The 20,780-nt window shown below is 41.7% G+C and overlaps 1 pseudogene; it reads right to left on the reverse strand.

The window, feature by feature from the left end:
- Positions 1-495: 495 nt before the first annotated feature.
- LOC121575192 lies at positions 496-13,335 on the reverse strand (annotated as a pseudogene).
- Positions 13,336-20,780: the final 7,445 nt, after the last annotated feature.

Raw genomic sequence — 20,780 nt, forward strand, 5'->3', positions numbered from 1 at the left:
AGCTCTTAAAGACGTCCTCCAGCAATTTTTGAACTTTTACTGTTGAAAAGCGAAATCCCAAGTATAAATACAGTAAAGTACACACAATAAAGGGTAAAAAAAAAATGTTTTGAGAAAAATAGTGTTTTTTAAACATAACTGCAAACTTCAAGGAAGTAGGACATTCAAGGAGTTGGTCTGATGGGAATTAGTGATGTCATCAGCCTCCCCCTTGCTTGAAGAAAAATAGAGGCGCAATAGTGAACAAAAGAGGAAGGCCCTCTCCCCCCCGGGTGTTAAATGAGGTGAAAAGTAGACTGGAGTGCCACTTTAAGTTCTAAGGTTGAGGGAGATTGGGCTGAGGGAGTGTAGAGAGCCAAAACACCCATGTGGTCTAAATGAGAAATAGACAGACATCTAGTTTGATAGATGTTTTTATGTTTCCCAACAGATTGAGAGACAGACGGGTAGACAGACTAATTAGTCGCGGCCCCCTCCAAAACATGACAGTAGGAAGCTGAACAGGTATACTATGTCCAGGTAGAGGTTCAGGGTGGCAAAGACGTACTCCTCTGGACTCATAGTGTAGCGCTTGTTGCCTATCAGCAGCTGGGTATCAAATGCCAGAAACTAAGAGAGAAAGAGAGAGTGGGGGAGGAGGGTGGGGGGTGGGAGGGAGAGAGGGAGATGTTGAGATCAAACCATTTCGCTACAGACTGTAACCTAATGATTAGGGCCAGGAATTTGTCCTGACCATGTGACCTTGACCAAGAAAAACTCTGGGCCTTCCCAATGATGAATGCGTGTTGAATATTTGCCACTCACCAGAGTGAAGAGGATAGCTCCTATCACAGCGTAGATGGCTTGTAACCAGGGCACCTGTGGCGGACGGTAAGAATTTTATCAAACAGCGCTAAGGAGGATAGGCCACTTATTTAGGAAAGACACTGGCTTATAATCATCTCACAAGACTAAAGGGATAGTTTGGGATTTTGGTAATGAAGCCCTTTATCTACTTCCCCAGAGTCAGATTAACTAGTCGATACCATTTTAATGTATCTGTGTCCAGTATGCAGGAAGCTCGCAAAATTACCTCTAACTTCCTGCATAATGGATGCAGAGACGTAAAAAATTATATCCACGAGTTCATCTGACTCTGGGAAAGAAGATACCGGGATTCATTGCCAAAATCCCGAACGATCCCTTTAAGAGAATACCCAAGACTAATCATTCTTGTACATGTTAGTATGCTACCCACCCAAATGGGGCGAGTGAGGGCCAAAAGCCTTACCGTCACTCTATATATAAACTCACTATCAGAGTCACTCACAACTATGCTTATCTCCTTCTGGAAAGGTACACATGCTCATTACACCATCATGTGACCTAATTGTCCTTATTTACAGTGTCAACTGTTAATGGAAGCTAAGCAGGCAGACGGGCTACTTACATATCCAAAGGGGATGACGATGGAGAGTATGATGCAACAGAACAGCATGACCATAGTCAGGACAAACAGGACTCCCTGGTAGGAGGTGAAGTCAATCTACAGTAGGAAACAAGGGAGAGAGAATAGGGATGTGTTGTTAAAATGCACACATGATCTATCTGATTGTAGCATATATACATTTTGTCAAAAGTCTGCACTAATACATAGGGGTAGGTGTTTTTCCTGGTCAGGTCATGTGGTTAAGTAAAACTCCTGGCCCTAGTGATAGGAAGCTGAACAGGTATACTATGTCCAGGTAGAGGTTGAGAGCTTCAAGTTCCTTGGTGTCCACATCACCAACAAACTATCATGGTCCAAACACACCAAGACAGTCGTGAAGAGGGCACGACAAAACCTATTCCCCCTAAGGAGACTGAAAAGATTTGGCATGGGTCCTCAGATCCTCAAAAAGTTCTACAGCTGCACAATTGAGAGCATCCTGACTGTTTGCATCACCGCCTGGTATGGCAACTGCTTGGCCTCCGACCGCAAGGCACTACAGAGGGTAGTGCGTACGGCCCAGTACATCACTGGGGCCAAGCTTCCTGCCATCCAGGACCTTATACCAGGCGGTGTCAGAGGAAGGCCCTAAAAATTATCAAAGACTCCAGCCACCCTAGTCATAGACTGTTCTCTCTGCTACCGCACGGCAAGCGGTACCGGAGCGCCAAGTCTAGGTCCAAAAGGCTTCTTAACAGCTTCTACCCCCAAGCCATAAGACTCCTGAACAGCTAATCATGGCTACCCGGACTATTTGCATTGCCACCCCCCACTCACCCCACCCCAACCCCCTCTTTTACGCTGCTGCTACTCTGTTTATTATTTATGCATAGTCCCTTTAACTCTACCCACATGTACAGTGGGGAAAAAAAGTATTTAGTCAGCCACCAATTGTGCAAGTTCTCCCACTTAAAAAGATGAGAGAGGCCTGTAATTTTCATCATAGGTACACGTCAACTATGACAGACAAATTGAGAAAAGAAATTCCAGAAAATCACATTGTAGGATTTTTTATGAATTTATTTGCAAATTATGGTGGAAAATAAGTATTTGGTCACCTACAAACAAGCAAGATTTCTGGCTCTCACAGACCTGTAACTTCTTCTTTAAGAGGCTCCTCTGTCCTCCACTCGTTACCTGTATTAATGGCACCTGTTTGAACTTGTTATCAGTATAAAAGACACCTGTCCACAACCTCAAACAGTCACACTCCAAACTCCACTATGGCCAAGACCAAAGAGCTGTCAAAGGACACCATAAACAAAATTGTAGACCTGCACCAGGCTGGGAAGACTGAATCTGCAATAGGTAAGCAGCTTGGTTTGAAGAAAACAACTGTGGGAGCAATTATTAGGAAATGGAAGACATACAAGACCACTGATAATCTCCCTCGATGTGGGGCTCCACGCAAGATCTCACCCCGTGGGGTCAAAATGATCACAAGAACGGTGAGCAAAAATCCCAGAACCACACGGGGGGGACCTAGTGAATGACCTGCAGAGCGCTGGGACCAAAGTAACAAAGCCTACCATCAGTATCACACTACACCGCCAGGGACTGAAATCCTGCAGTGCCAGACGTGTCCCCCTGCTTAAGCCAGTACATGTCCAGGCCCGTCTGAAGTTTGCTAGAGTGCATTTGGATGATCCAGAAGAGGATTGGGAGAATGTTATATGGTCAGATGAAACCAAAATATAACTTTTTGGTAAAAACTCAACTCGTCGTGTTTGGAGGACAAAGAATGCTGAGTTGCATCCAAAGAACACCATACCTACTGTGAAGCATGGGGGTGGAAACATCATGCTTTGGGGCTCTTTTCTGCAAAGGGACCAGGACGACTGATCCGTGTAAAGGAAAGAATGAATGGGGCCATGTATCGTGAGATTTTGAGTGAAAACCTCCTTCCATCAGCAAGGGCATTGAAGATGAAACGTGACTGGGTCTTTCAGCATGACAATGATCCCAAACACACCGCCCGGGCAACGAAGGAGTGGATTCGTAAGAAGCATTTCAAGGTCCTGGAGTGGCCTAGCCAGTCTCCAGATCTCAACCCCATAGAAAATCTTTGGAGGGGAGTTGAAAGTCCGTGTTGCCCAGCGACAGCCCCAAAACATCACTGCTCTAGAGGAGATCTGCATGGAGGAATGGGCCAAAATACCAGCAACAGTGTGTGAAAACCTTGTGAAGACTTACAGAAAACGTTTGACCTGTGTCATTGCCAACAAAGGGTATATAACAAAGTATTGAGAAACTTTTGTTATTGACCAAATACTTATTTTCCACCATAATTTGGAAATAAATTCATGAAAAATCCTACAATGTGATTTTCTGGAATTGTTTTTCTCATTTTGTCTGTCATAGTTGACGTGTACCTATGATGAAAATTACAGGCCTCTCTCATCTTTTTAAGTGGGAGAACTTGCACAATTGGTGGCTGACTAAATACTTTTTTTCCCCACTGTACATATTACCTCAATTACCTCGACTAACCGGTGCCCCCGCACATTGACTCTGTACCGTTACCCCCTGTATATAACCTCTCTACTGTTATTTTATTTTACTGCTGCTCTTTAATTATTTGCTATTTTTATTTATGTTTTCTTAAACTGCATTGTTGGTTATGGGCTTGTAAGTAAGCATTTCACTGTAATGTCTACACCTGTTGTTTTCGGCGCATGTGGCAAATACAATTTGATTTGATTTGACATACTAATTTAATTCATGACTATTTACATTATTTGTATGTTTTTGTTTCAATGAGTAGGAAGCTTGTGTGGAGATTGGGGTCATTTTTCTCACCTTGGTCTGGAAGCTGAAGATGGTGACAGACATACACACCAGAGCAGTGATTCCTAGACACAGGACCACAGACTTGGTGTTGTAGAAGCTGGAGAAACAGAGTAGAGGCAGATGTTGATTAATCCATCAATCATTCATCCGACCCATCCTTTGTAGATGTTGATAGATGTGTTAATTCATTCTTATCTTCATAAATAATTGATGTCAACATTTGAGCCCCTAACTAACTCGGTTGAATGCAGTCAGTTGTGCAACTGACTGGGTATCCCCCCCCACACACACACAGTCATTTACCTGGACACAAAGCCCATCATGCAGGCCAGGCTGAGAGTCTGAGAGCAGACAGAGCAGAGTCAATCAGGTGCACAGACAGGCAGGGAGAGTATTGGGTACATGCTATTCTCTCTATTTGTTTAATATTTGTTACTCATCATACTCACAAAGAGAGCCAGCAGAACAAGGTTCCAGGGAAACTGTCTCCTATTATAGAGATACAGAGAATTCAGGTTGGTGAATACACTCTATAATATTGCAAGTTACCATTTACTATGGATGATCACAACCATAACCTATGAATAATGTTATAAATACCTTACGGTGTTATACACCTGCTTAATGTGTAATAAGTGTTGGTGTTCATGCATATTAAAACTACATTCACTATTTGATTTATTGAACATCTGTTTTTTGACATGACTGTCAAGATTTTATGTAAGTGCTGTGTACTACCCAGATTGTAATTTTCATAGGAGCGAAACTCTTACCTGATTTGTTCACCACAGCAGTTCAATGCGATGTAGGTGGCCAAGAACATCATGCTGTCGAAAAGCAAAAAGAAACCAGTTCATTATTAACACAATTACATAGCTGAATCCCAAATCACCCCCTTCCCCTTGCCCCTCAGCCCACCATTTGCGCGTTCACGCGCGCCTCCGCCATATGCACAAGTCTCCCAAACCTGAGGGAGTGGAAATCATGGAGGGTGTAGGGGCTAATAGGCGATATGCACAGGCGAGCATGACGTATTTCCGGTTAAATCTCAGGATGGATGTAAACTTCCGGTTATCGTAGAATGCTGTGCTACCGTATGCTAGCATTGAATGCTTGTCGTCAAAAACATCCAAAATGGTTAATTTTCGTCGTTGTTGTTGTTTATCTTAATGTTTATGTTCATGTTTTTACTTGTAATACTTCGTCTTGACTTATAACACGATGACGTGTAAACGTACGAAAGTGTCCTTTCAAAAACGGGATGACAGCTCTTCCAGCCATCACTGCTCTGTGCCGCAATGTACAGTGTCTGCCAGATGCAATTCTTCTGTTAGTTTTTTTACTTTTCCCAAAGACAGTGAATTACATAAACGGTGGGTGATTAACATTCGACAATTCAACTTTCTTACAACAAACACACGAGTCTGCAGCCGACACTTTCTAAGTGAAGATGTGATAGAGCCTCCAACTCCAGCTTGGCGCATTTCTGAAGAAGGGAGCTGTTCCAGTGCTGTTTCAATGGAACAATTTCAGTCTTCCAGCCCCAAGGCCCGGAGTTTGGGAAAGGACCGAGCGTACCAACACAGAAACCATGAATGATCCATCTGTGGAATTGGACTGTCCTCCTGACCATGACTACTGCAACAGTACTGAACCTGCTGCGCTGGATATGTCCCTTGACCACAATTAAGAACTTAGTGTAGAGATAGCAAGGCTCCGAAATCAAATTGAGGAGATAACTATCAGCAGCAAGTTCTGCTTGGAGTGGTTTGCTGGATCTGATGATGACATAAGGTTTTTCACAAGGTAAATTAAAATGTCCAATGTGTTTAATATATAGGCCTATGCATTTGAGCTGTCAACAATGACTAGTATTATTATCTGTTTAAATGTTGCATGTGTGATGTGTGTTGTTGTAAGCTACTGGAAACCTTGAATTTCCCTCGGGATGAGTAAAGTATCTATCTAAAACTATCTAGATCTAGGCTATCTACTAGCGCATTAATTGTATTTTAAAATACTGAGAAGAGTAGTAAGCAAACTGGACTGACGTGTGCGTGGTCCAGTTTCTGACCTTAGTGCCAAATGTTCTAAGATGTTGTATAACTGTCAATAAGGATGCTAACATGCTTGCAATTTAATGTTGTGTATGGACACTTAACATATAGAAATGTAACACGTATGTCCCACAGGTTTGCAAGTCATGCCCACCTGATGGCCTTTTTGAAGCAGATAGAGCCAGCCACCTGCAAGATCATACGGGTGACTATACTTTGTATCATTTCAATACTGGTATTGAAATGATACAAACCATTGTTTGTGGTTTATGCCACTTCTGCTCTGTTTCAGTGCACGAAAGTACAGGAGGTACGACAGACATGCCACATTCAGAGTAATGGGCAGTCTGATATAGTAATGCAACCAAATGATTGCATATCCCACACCCAGCCACACAGGAACAGTAGCTTTTAACAAGCACAACTGGCTGTGAATCACGCAATGTCATCTGAAATACACAGAAGCATAATTTAATGGGTTTTGAAAGACGAGGGTCTACAGCAGCAGGAGCAAAACTTGTTCTTTCTACTTTTTACTGGTGTAAGCAACTACTGTCTCGTGTCACTTTTGTGCTTTCTGCATCACTTTCCTACTGTCTTGCACCACTTGGCTATACTGTCTCCCACCACTTGCCTATTGTCTTGTGCCATTTACCTACCTTCAAACAGTATTGGCAGAGCAGTAGGTGAGTGGTGCAACATTGTAGCCTAGTACCAATAACAACAGTAGAGTGAAGGTTTTGCTCCTAATTCCTCTTGAAAAGTAGAAACATCAAGTACAAAAGCAAGGAAGTTGGGCCATATGTTTATAAAGAAAGAAGTAAAGATGACAGGACAGTTTTGAATAGAACATCAGCAGTTTGAAGAATAGCTGAGTGGAATATGTTACTGTCATTGCAGTCATCAAGTCAGGAAAAAGTAGTAATCTCATTATTGTTTACATTTCAAACCAAACTCCAATTTGTTTACAACAGACCCAACAACAAAACATGGCAATTCCCACTCAGCTACCCTGGTCTGTATTAGGCTACCACTGTTCAGCTATCGTGAAAACCACTACAATTCTAAAGTGTTCTCTTAGCAATGGCAATCAAAGCTGTGGTAACATTAAACGAGTAAAACATGTGTTGAACGGAACCTTGAACAAGTTCAACAGAACTTTGAACGTGTCACTTAATCTAGTCCTACTCTCAGCTGGTGTGGTGGCTTTAGTTTCTTCATTGAGCGGTAGCAGTGGGCTCTCACAGAGATCTCATTTGTAGCCCTGTTTTTACCTGATACTTTCATAAAAGTACAAACACATTAAGTGAGAGGTATATACACATGATTAAACTTTATTTAAAGCATGATTAACCTGAAGCAGGATGGAGACATGACTTAAAACACCAAAGCAAGGCTTCTAGCTCAGGCTAGCTAGCGTTAGCATATTACCTTCAAAGTTGCAAAGAAAATAAGAAACGTAAAATTTGAAGCCTTTATCCAGTTTGCTACGTGGTGTCGTACTGGATGTCTGGATGACCCTCCGTATATCATTTAACAGATACTTTAGGCAACTCCAGCAAACACCTTGTAAACTTCATCTCTGCCATCATAACGGTCTACTGTCACGGTCTAATGTTTTTTTCCGGTAACCGGAAATGCCCAAGCATCCTTACGCCAATGCGGAAGTGATGCGTGCATAGAGTCCATTAGTAGTCTGGCTAACACCTAATTCGAAGTCCTCCTGATTTCAGAGTCTGGAAAGGCTGTTTTGATGTTGTTGGCATGATGCATCGATAATGAAGGGTGCAGTGCTTTTACTGGTTGGTTCTCCTCTGCGTCTTTCTCACAAAAACACCCACCGGCACTAGTGATGTTCGGGTTGACTCATAACAGGCAAGAAGCAGAGATGAAAGAGGAAAGACAAAGCTAACTTTACCAGTGTCAACTAGACTGAAGAATTCATTCTATTGATTTATTACAAGTTGACTAACAAATAGCCTACCATATGTCGGAAATTATAAGGAGAAACATAGGCCTATCTAAAAAGGCCTGTCAAAATATCGTTCCGCCATCTGACTGTACAGCGCATTTTTTATATTTGCAGGTTAGGGTCGGGTGCGGGACTCAGATTTTCACTTTATCACATATAGTCGGCGGTTGCAGATGGGTTATTAGCAATTGCGGGCAGCTGCGGGAGAACAAACAGCTGACCTGCACATCACTAACATGCACAGCCACACAGCCCCAGCGCAATGCCCCCTTCCATTACAATGGTTGGATTTGAAAATCCAAACAACCAGAGGTCTCAACCCCCGAGGAAAAAAATATGTAAGAGAGAACCAATCAATGTGTCGGCTCAACTTCTGAGAGAATACTGCATTTACAAAGGCCTCCTGTCCAGACCATTGTGTGACAGCTCTCCCGGTGCTGTGAGTCACGTCAGCCAGGCTAATTAGACCCTCGGATATCACTTCAACCGAGTCAGCGACGCTAAAGATTGTCTATTATATTGACAAGATATTTGAGTGACCGCTCTAACAATGGAAATACATGTCCTCAAAGAGGGAATGCAGGTGGGACTCCAATATAAAGTCGTTTTTGGGTAAGTTGCGGAAATGCCACGTGCGTCCACGTAATAACCTAACCATTATGAAACTTATATTAGATCAAATAAGCCTCACGTAGCAAATTAGCAATTAAATTTTTTGTTGACGAAATTCGACACTCATTGACCTCCATAGGAAAAACTCCTCACTTCGTCAGTAAAACGTCTCGCTTCGCCTCTTCCTCTCTGGCTAAGCTGCAGGCTTCAGAGCTAAGTAGTATCCCATAACGCAGCAATTTCTTTTTGAATTTGCGCTATTTCACACAAAATAATGGAGGCTTGTATTTCTTTGTGTCTGATTTAGAGTAATATGAAATGCATCCCTAATTAAATACTGTTACTGAGGTTTATATCTTGTAAAACGACAGGGGGGATTTTCTTATTTGAATGTCATGCTAATTTTATTATTTAAATGTGTAACATGAATTGCATCATTCAAGTCTCGAGTGTGTCCCAAAATAGATGGGTTTATTTGATCCCCTCACCAATCTTGAAGTCACCCTCAGTTTCGTCAGCAACACGTGACAACGGAGGGCCCTGCAAGCGAGTTGGTAGGGGTGAGGGGCTGGTTTGGGATTCACTGTGTAGGTGAGGAAAGGTCAGGACATGTCAATCAAGATGTTAGTTGTCACTTACTAGGAGCACATGTACAGGTGGGGGTGTGTCTGAATGTAGAACCTCACTGGTGCACTGTGGAGAAATGAGAGTGTTACGCTCATGTTCATCAAATGTATTGAATATTTATATTTTGGATATATTTACAATGTATTGGATATGATACATACCAGAATGTGAAGAGCGCAACAATGGCCACAGTCACAAAGAGTTGGATCATCAGGATGGCATAGACCTATAAGGATCCAGAGGAGGAATAAGAGGGGCCGGCCCAGATACACCCTCAAAATACTATACTACATGCTAGATCATGCATTTAAACATGGGTCGCATGCTTAGAAAAGTCTGTGTAGCTCAGTTACAGTAATATCATTATCTGGATCATATTCATTTGCCTACACCATGGCAAAACATTTTGCAACCGAAAACGAAAACAAGTGTTTCTTATAAATTCAGGTTGTCCCTCCCTGTTTTAGTACCTTTCTGATGAAGATCCTCCTGACGGCCTGGTCATCCCAGGAGAACTGGGTTTGTATCTCCTCATAATCTGACAGGAAGGAAGACCGAGGGTTAAACAGCAGATGTGTAAAGATTCAACCCTGACATTTACATTTTACATCATTTAGCAGACGCTCTTATCCAGACACTCTTATCAAGGGCACATTGGCAGATTTTTCACCTAGTCAGCTCGGGGTTCGAACCAGCAACCTTTTGGTTACTGGCCCAACAGTCTTAACCGCTAGACTACCTGCCACACTGGTTACATCACACGCTACAATGTAGGCGGCAGGTAGCCTGGCGGGTAGGAGCATTGGGCCAGTAACCGAAAGGTTGCTGGATCGAATTCCCGAGCTGACAAGTTAAACATCTGTCCCGGGCGCCGATGACGTGGATGTCGATTAAGGCAGCCCCCCTCACCTCTCTGATTCAGAGGGGTTGGGTTAAATGCGGAAGACACATTTTAGTTGAATGCATTCAGTTGTACAACTGATTAGGTATCCCCCTTTCCTGCCCATTTGTCTTTGTTCTATAGTAAGGTGGTTGTGTGTGGGTTGGTGTGCATCCGGGTGTAGAAGAAGAAGACCACTGCATACTGTAGCCATAAAGGTGTCCATTGATAGAAGAGGATGAGATATTCCTGTGTAACTGACTAGTTGAGATACAAAGACGTTTTGTTATTACCTGCAGTAGCCTCTTCATAGCTGGGTGGGTATTCTTTGCCTGTCCTTGGAGTCACCTTAGGATATGGTAAGATACACAAATGATCAGAGATACCAGTCTATATACAGTGAGCTCCAAAAGTATTGCGACAGGGACAATTTTGTTGTTGTTTTGGCTCTGTACTCCAGCACTTTGGATTTGAAATGATATGCACAAATATCATACCCCCCCCCAAAAAAATGCTAACCTCCCCTGTTATTGTAATGGTGAGAGGTCCGCATGTCTTGGGGTATGATATTTGTGTGTTTGTAACTTTGTCACTCATCATTATTCACGATTCATTCAGGATTATCCGTAATCATGGTGGCATCCACATTTATGTAGAAGAGTTTAGAAACATATTCTATTCTTATTTACAATAAAAGTGGCTCCACAAGCTTGATGTAGTCATTACGTACTATGAATATGGGACCAAGTACTTTTTACTACTTTTAATACACATAAGTGAATTTGTCTCAATACTTTTGGTCCCCTAAAATGGGGGGACTATGTCCAAGAAGTGCTGTAATTTCTAAACGTTTCACCCGATATGGATGAAAATACCCTCAAATTAAAGCCGACAGTCTGCGCTTTAACCTCGTAGTCATTGTTTCATTTAAAATGCTGGAGTACAGAGCCAAAACAACAACAACATTTTCCCTGTCCCAATACTTTTGGAGCTCACTGTATGTAGTATCAAACTGAAATACACTTTTAATAAACACTTCACTCGTACAGGGCCGGCTCGCCCTGTACACAGATCACGCGCTATAATAAAAAAATATATAATAATTATGGAAGACACACTTAGGCTATGGATGGATGAAAGTTTGACAGTGCATGTGCAGTTTTCCTCTTATGTCAGTCACTGAGTGACAATAGGCAGGTTTCCATTGACCCAGGTTTATTTGACAAAAGCAATGCCGCAAAAGAAAATCTGATATAGGAGACATTTTCTAAAGATCGACAACATTTTTATCTATCCCACAGGGGTGTATTTTTCTTTTATCTAACTTTCTTTATTGTGACAAATGTTGATGGAAACTGTTTTTCTAATAAATTATGGTTGCCGAATAATTGTGAAGGTACGCAGGGCATGTGATGTCATCACGTAACTATAAAACGCCGCTCCATATTTCATTCTAAATTACTACTGCTTGCATAATTTTTTTTTAAACTAGAACAATTATGTTTCTTTGCAGGACAAGGATTGTCCTGACTTTCAAGAATGCCTGAATTGCTTCGCCTTGCTTTTCTGATTGCTTTCTCAACCTACATGAGACATGAAACATAGGTGGGAGGGCATACAGGCTGTCACCAATTTATTAATGCGCAATTTACCTAAATGGGTAATGGAAACACTGTAGGTTTTTGCAAAAAATATATTTTTTAGGTGTGACATCATTACATCCAGCAGTTTTTATCGACATGAGATAGTTAAATGGAAACGCACTGTAGCAGGCAATTGTTACATCCATTTTCTACGCAAACTTTCTAAACATTGACAAAAAATCTCTGGACAAGTTAATCGAAACATACCTAGCTATAGCCATGAAGCATGGCTTGAAATTAACTAATGTTCTATCGAGTCATGTTTTGGGTCGTGAGGTGGGAGGGGCTCCAATCAAATCTCGCTTGGGGCCCCCAAAAGGCTAGAGCCGGCCCTGCACTCTTATAACATAAAACTCACTTCATCCAACTCAACTTCTTTCAACTCAACTTCCTTTTGCTGCTATAAGACAAAATGGGCAAGTGAAGGATAACAGGTGAAGGATAAACAATTTATAAAATTGCTATATTCTATTCTATGCATGATTCTATTCATGCATTCAACTCCTTGTGATCTACTGATAATCCAGATAGGCTACACGTAGAGGGCTGTATCAGTGTAAACAAGCCTCCATGTTTCATCAGTGTTTAGGATAGGATAAGGATTAGGATACTCTCAGTAGACAGCCATCTTAGTTTGGTCGACATATAGGGCGTGTTCCTCTGCCCAGGCGTTGGTGACGCTTGCCAGATCTTACCACGCCTGGATAGGTATTTTACATATCAGCTAACCACATCATATGTTATAGCAATCTGGTGCCCGACGGCACAGTCGATGACGTGGCACGGAACTATTGGTTGATGCATGCAACGTCTGAGCAGGGGAACGTGACCAGAGACTAGTGGACAGTGAATGAGCATAACATTTAAGAAATAGATAAATATTTGTCCGTATAGTCTATGATGATTATTCTATAGTATATCAGAGAGAAAACCACATATGTCTGGAATTGGAAATTTAGAACAACAATCAATTTCTGTTCACATCAGCTTTGAAATGGTAATTTGATAAAAGAGAGAAATCTTTACCTTTCCCTTAGTCATATTTGTGTCTTTTTGGATCCCTTTAGTGTTGAATTGCTGCTGTTTATGGTGTTGTTATCCTTGTTCTTATGATGTTAATGGCTTGTCAACCTCAGTAGATTTCCTTCTATATTATAAAGCTCCTTTTTGTCTCTTCTTTTAATTTTTGTATCCCTTATGTATTTTTTCTGTCCTTTTCTTTCAGCAGTGGTACAGTAGAAGAGAGAGATTGAACTTGTTCTTACAGTGGCTGTGCTGAATCTGTCGTCACTGTGCAGATTACACCATCAAAGCTCTATATAGAGCACCATTAGGAGGTTAATCCCTCTCCAACCCTGATCCCATTTACCCCCCTATCTCTGCCCTAATGAGGCCGTTCTCGCAACATCCAGGTAAGGCTTCAGCATTGGGACGTGCAGGAATGTACCACTGCCTCAACCAAAAAAGGGGTGGTTGATCTGCTTGTTGTAACCCTGACATACGCATTTCCCAAAGGGCTTCAGAGCAATTAGGAGGCCCACAGTACATTGAGTGATCATCTGATGATCCAGACAGGGGGAACGGGGTTGCATATCTGAATTACATATGTTTTATATAACATACCCCCATAGTAGAATTACAGTAGCAGGAAAGGGAGCTCTGCCAGTCAAAACACATAATCCAAATCTATTTTTATAATACACTTTATAAACCTTTTATAATATCATCAATAATATCCACCTCTGTCTTTCCCTGCCTGACTCTCCCCTACCTCACTCCCTCTATCTAGACCAGCAGTCCCCAACCAATTTCACGATTCCGTGAATAGAGCTGAACATTCTGACCATTATTTCATAGAACTTCTTTTTACAATCAACCATGTATATTTTTTTTATATACACTACCGTTCAAAAGTTTGGGGTCACTTAGAAATGTCCTTGTTTTCGAAAGAAAAGCAATTTTTTTGTCCATTAAATTAACATCAAATTGATCAGAAATACAGTGTAGACATTGTTAATATTGTAAATGGCTATTGTAGCTGGAAACGGCTGATTTTTAATGGAATATCTACATAGGCGTACAGAGGCCCATTATCAGCAACCATCAGTCCTGTGTTCCAATGGCACGTTGTGTTTGCTAATCCAAGTTTATCATTTTAAAAGGCTAATTGATCATTAGAAAACCATTTTGCAATTATGTTAGCACAGCTGAAAACTGTTGTACTGATTAAAGAAGCAAAAAACTGGCCTTCTTGAGACTAGTTGAGTATCTGGAGCATCAGCAATTGTGGGTTCGATTACAGGCTCAAAATGGCCAGAAACAAATAACTTTCTTCTGAAACTCGTCAGTCTATTCTTGTTCTGAGAAATTAAGGCTATTCCATGTGAGAAATTGGCAAGAAACTGAAGATCTCGTACAACGCTGTGTACTACTCCCTTCACAGAACAGCGCAAACTGGCTCTAACCAGAATAGAAAGAGGAGTGGGAGGCCCCGGTGCACAACTGAGCAAGAGGACAAATACATTAGTGTCTAGTTTGAGAAACAGACGCCTCACAGGTCCTCAACTGGCAGCTTCATTAAATAGTACCCGCAAAACACCAGTCTCAACGTCAACAGTGAAGATGCGACTCCGGGATGCTGACCTTCTAGGCAGAGTTGCAAAGAAAAAGCCATATCTCAGACTGGCCAATAAAAAGAAAAGATTAAGATGGGCAAAAGAACACAGACACTGGACAGAGGAAGATTGGAAAAAAGTGTTATGGACAGACGAATCGAAGTTTGAGGTGTTCGGATCACAAAGAAGAACATTTGTGAGACGCAGACCAAATGAAAAGATGCTGGAGGAGTGCTTGATGCCATCTGTCAAGCATGGTGGAGGCAATGTGATGGTCTGGGGGTGCTTTGGTGGTGGTAAAGTGGGAGATTTGTACAGGGTAAAGGGGATCTTGAAGAAGGAAGGCTATCACTCCATTTTACAACGCCATACCCTGTGGACGGCGCTTGATTGGAGCCAATTTCCTCCTACAACAGGACAATGACCCAAAGCACAGCTCCAAACTATGCAATAACTATTTAGGGAAGAAGCAGTCAGCTGGTATTCTGTCTATAATGGAGTGGCCAGCACAGTCACCAGATCTCAAACCTATTGAGCTGTTGTGGGACCAGCTTGACCATATGGTACATAATAAGTGCCCATCAAGCCAATCCAACTTGTGTGAAGCATGGGTTGAAATCTCTTCAGAAAACCTCAACAAATTGACAACTAGAATGCCAAAGGTCTGCACGGCTGTAATTTCTGCAAATGGAGGATTCTTTGGCAAAAGCAAAGTTTGAAGGACACAATTATTATTTCAATTAAAAATCATTATTTCTAACCTTGTCAATGACTACATTTCCTATTCATTTTGCTATATTTCCTATTCAAACTAATTTCATGTATGTTTTCATGGAAAACAAGGACATTTCTAAGTGACCCCAAACTTTTGAACAGTAGTGTATATAACCCGTTAAATTGATAGGAAAAACACAGCTCGTGAACCAGTGATATCGTGCCTTTGTGTAAGACTAGTTTAGTAACAGCCAGGTAGGTTTAATAAGATAAAGGTTAAGAACATTATTGACCCAAGACGACCCACACATAGAATCATACTGGGATCTATCTGAAACCTTTGATCTAGTGCTGGAACATACATTTCTACAGAATTTAAAAACTCTTATCTAACCTCTGGTGTCTCTATTCCACTTTCATCGCACAGTATCGAGATGGAAAACATCAGTCAACAACAATATGGTTAAATCCCTCTCTGCTCTCCTGGTTTCTCTGAAGGCTTGTGGCTCCGGTATGACATAGCTTGACTGAAACTAGGAAAGCAGACAAGGCTTTCGTTTCTCACAGTTATGTCTGTATCTGGTTGTCTTTCCTAGTCCTTGGTTGCCATCATTGTGCTTTATTTCTTTGGCAATCATAAGATCCATATCCAGTTGAAGTTGGAAGTTTACAAACACTTAGGTTGGAGTCATTAAAACTCGTTTTTCAACCACTCCACAAATTTCTTGTTAACAAACTATAGTTTTGGCAAGTTGGTTAGGACATCTACTTTGTGCATGACACAAGTAATCTTTCCAATAATTGTTTACAGACAGATTATTTCACTTATAATTCACTGTACCACAATTCCAGTGGGTCAGAAGTTTACATACACTAAGTTGACTGTGCCTTTAAATAGCTTGGAAAATTCCAGAAAATGATGTCATGGCATTAGAAGCTTCTGATAGGCTAATTGACATCATTTGAGTCAATTGAAGGTGTACCTGTGGATGTATTTCAAGGCCTACCTTCAAACTCAGTGCCTCTTTGCTTGACATCATGGAAAAATCCAAAGAAATCAGCCAAGACCTCAGAAAAAAAATGTAGACCTCCACAAGTCTGGTTCATCCTTGGGAGCAATTTCCAAACGCCTGAAGGTACCACGTTCATCTGTACAAACAATAGTACGCAAGTATAAACACCATGGGACCACGCAGCCGTCATACCGCTCAGGAAGGAGACATGTTCTGTCTCCTAGAAATGAACGTACTTTGGTGCGAAAAGTGGAAATCTATCCCAGAACAACAGCAAAGGACCTTGTGAAGATGCTGGAGGAAACATGTACAAAAGTATCTATATCCACAGTAAAACGAGTCCTATATCGACATAACCTGAAAGGCCGCTCAGCAAGGAAGAAGCCACTGCTCCAAAACCACCATAAAAAAGCCAGACTATGGTTTGCAACTGCAGATGGGGACAAAGATCATACTTTTTTGAGAAATGTCCTCTGGTCTGATGAAACAAAAATATACAGTGGGGAAAAAAAGTATTTAGTCAGCCACCAATTGTGCAAGTTCTCCCACTTAAAAAGATGAGAGAGGCCTGTAATTTTCATCATAGGTACACGTCAACTATGACAGACAAAATGAGATTTTTTTTTCCAGAAAATCACATTGTAGGATTTTTAATGAATTTATTTGCAAATTATGGTGGAAAATAAGTATTTGGTCAATAACAAAAGTTTCTCAATACTTTGTTATATACCCTTTGTTGGCAATGACACAGGTCAAACGTTTTCTGTAAGTCTTCACAAGGTTTTCACACACTGTTGCTGGTATTTTGGCCCATTCCTCCATGCAGATCTCCTCTAGAGCAGTGATGTTTTGGGGCTGTCGCTGGGCAACACGGACTTTCAACTCCCTCCAAAGATTTTCTATGGGGTTGAGATCTGGAGACTGGCTAGGCCACTCCAGGACCTTGAAATGCTTCTTACGAAGCCACTCCTTCGTTGCCCGGGCGGTGTGTTTGGGATCATTGTCATGCTGAAAGACCCAGCCACGTTTCATCTTCAATGCCCTTGCTGATGGAAGGAGGTTTTCACTCAAAATCTCACGATACATGGCCCCAATCATTCTTTCCTTTACACGGATCAGTCGTCCTGGTCCCTTTGCAGAAAAACAGCCCCAAAGCATGATGTTTCCACCCCAATGCTACACAGTAGGTATGGTGTTCTTTGGATGCAACTCAGCATTCTTTGTCCTCCAAACACGACAAGTTGAGTTTTTACCAAAAAGTTCTATTTTGGTTTCATCTGACCATATGACATTCTACCAATCCTCTTCTGGATCATCCAAATGCACTTCAGACGGGCCTGGACATGTACTGGCTTAAGCAGGGGGACACGTCTTGCACTGCAGGATTTGAGTCCCTGGCGGCGTAGTGTGTTACTGATGGTAGGTTTTGTTACTTTGGTCCCAGCTCTCTGCAGGTCATTCACTAGGTCCCCCCATGTGGTTCTGGGATTTTTGTGATCATTTTGACCCCACGGGGTGAGATCTTGCGTGGAGCCCCAGATCGAGGGAGATAATCAGTGGTCTTGTATGTCTTCCATTTCCTAATAATTGCTCCCAAAGTTGATTTCTTCAAACCAAGCTGCTTACCTATTGCAGATTCAGTCTTCCCAGCCTGGTGCAGGTCTACAATTTTGTTTCTGGTGTCCTTTGACAGCTCTTTGGTCTTGGCCATAGTGGAGTTTGGAGTGTGACTGTTTGAGGTTGTGGACAGGTGTCTTTTATACTGATAACAAGTTCAAACAGGTGCCATTAATACAGGTAACGAGTGGAGGACAGAGGAGCCTCTTAAAGAAGAAGTTACAGGTCTGTGAGAGCCAGAAATCTTGCTTGTTTGTAGGTGACCAAATACTTATTTTCCACCATAATTTGCAAATAAATTCATAAAAAATCCTACAATGTGATTTTCTGGATTTTTTTTTCTCAGTTTGTCTGTCATAGTTGACGTGTACCTATGATGAAAATTACAGGCCTCTCTCATCTTTTTAAGTGGGAGAACTTGCACAATTGGTGGCTGACTAAATACTTTTTTTCCCCACTGTAACTGTTTGGCCATAATGACCATCGTTATGTTTGGACATTGGTCGCAAATGGGTCTTCCAAATGGACAATGACCCCAAGCATACTTCCAATGTTGTGGCAAAATGGCTTAAGGACAACAAAGTCAAGGTATTGGAGTGGCCATCACAAAGCCTGACCTCAATCCTATAGAACATTTGTGGGCAGAACTGAAAAAGTGTGTGCGAGCAAGGAGGGCTACAAACCTGACTTAATTACACCAGCTCTGTCAGGAGGAATGGGCCAAAATTCACCCAACGTATTATGGGAAGCTTGTGGAAAGCTACCCAAAACGTTTGACCCAAGTTAAACAATTTAAAGGCAATGCTACCAAATACTAATTGAGTGTATGTAAACTTCTGACCCACTGGGAATGTGATGAAAGAAATAAAAGCTGAAATAAATCATTCTCTTTACTATTATTCGGACATTTCACATTCTTAAAATAAAGTGGGAATCCTAACTGACCTAAGACAGGGAATTTTTACTAGGATTAAATGTCAGGAATTGTGAAAAACTGAGTTTAAATATATTTGGCTAAGGTGTATGTAAACTTCCGACTTCAACTGTATTAACAACAAACCGGGCACCATCTCAGCCCTAGCTAAACTTGTCAGATGCCTAGATAACATCAGGGCATGGATGAAAGAGAACTTCCTCCAGCTGATCAGCAGTAAGACTGAGGCTATGCTTATTGGGACACCCAAGCAGGTCACCAGTGCTGGAAACCTCTGCCCTACAATTGACGGTCAAGCCACCCATCTGTCCTCATCTCCAACCTGGGAGTCAAGTTTGATCCATCTCTGTCCTTTGATGCCCATATCAAACTATCTGCAAAATATCGGCTCAAACCATCGCACTCCCAGCCAGATGCAGAGAAACTCATCCACGCCTTCATCTTCTCCCAGATCGACTATGGCAATGCTCTGTTCGGGGACCTTCCAGCCAAATCACTTCAGAGGCTACAACTTCTCCAGAATAGTGCTGCCAGTCCTGACCAGGACCAAGAAGTCAGCCGACATCACACCCATCCTTGCTGAACTCCACTAGCTACCGATCAACTATAGGATTGACTTTAAAATCCTCCTCCTAGTATTTAAAGCCTTGAATGGATTGATTCCCATCTACATCAGGGACCTAATTTCTATCAACGAGCCACCTCGTACTCCGCTCCAGAAACTCCCTACTGCTTTAAGTCCCCAAGACACGTCTCCGTACTATGGGGGACCGAGCCTTCTGCTCCCTTGCCCCTCTCCTATGGAATGCTCTCCCTGACCATCTGAGAGCCGCTCCATCAATCTGAAGTTTTAAAACAGGCCTTAAAACCCATTTCTTAAAACCCATTCTTTCTTATAGTCCTAATTTGGAAAGTCCATTTTGGACTTATTATGACTTATTATTTCCTGCCTTGATTCTAAATCTGTTTATATTGTATTTTTTATTGTATTATCATTATTTTTGCCTATGTAGAGCTTTGAGATAACACTAATGAAAAGCAATTTATTATTACTATGAGGTTGGAATAATACTGTGAAATGCACTTTGTGTAAGAGCTGTTTGAAAGACCACCTGAAATGTCAGCTTGTTTGGCTGGGTGGGGTTTTTGGACCACTAAGTTAATAGACCAATAACAGTTTGCCCTCCTCTCTGCCAATAACACATCGTTTTCAGATTACACATCACTCCCATTAGGCCCCTCCCTCAGACCACTCCCAGACAGTCCTAGCAAGATTATTGCTCGAGAAATTGTATTTAGCTAATAAGCTATTTTTGTTTTATTTTTGACAATTTTAATTGAAAATGATCACAGTAAGGTACTTAATAGTTACCCAGAAATGATTTGATATTGAGATAAACGGCTGCATTGGACCTTTTAATCTACTCTACTCTAGTAGCACTGTCTGGAACACACAGGACTGCCAGCCTACAGGGAGGAGGTGAGGGCTCTGGGAGTGTCACGATCGTCGGAAGGAGCGGACCAATACGCAGCGCGTGGAGTGAACATGATGACTTTATTTATAAAGCAACCACGTAAAAACAACAAAAGACGATAGTGAAGTCCTAACGTAACAATAACTGAACTTGGAACAATAACCCACAAAACAAAGGTGAAAACTGACAGTTTAAATATGGCTCCCAATCAGAGATAACGAGCCGACAGCTGACACTCGTTACCTCCGATTGGGAGTCATTGACTACAACATACAACACCTAGAAAAACAACCCACAGACCTGCAAACATAGAAATACACCCGACAGAACTACCAACATAGAAAAACACCCAAATCCCCAACA

The sequence above is a fragment of the Coregonus clupeaformis genome, chromosome 10 (assembly GCF_020615455.1).
Source record: "Coregonus clupeaformis isolate EN_2021a chromosome 10, ASM2061545v1, whole genome shotgun sequence".
Lineage (NCBI taxonomy): Eukaryota > Metazoa > Chordata > Actinopteri > Salmoniformes > Salmonidae > Coregonus > Coregonus clupeaformis.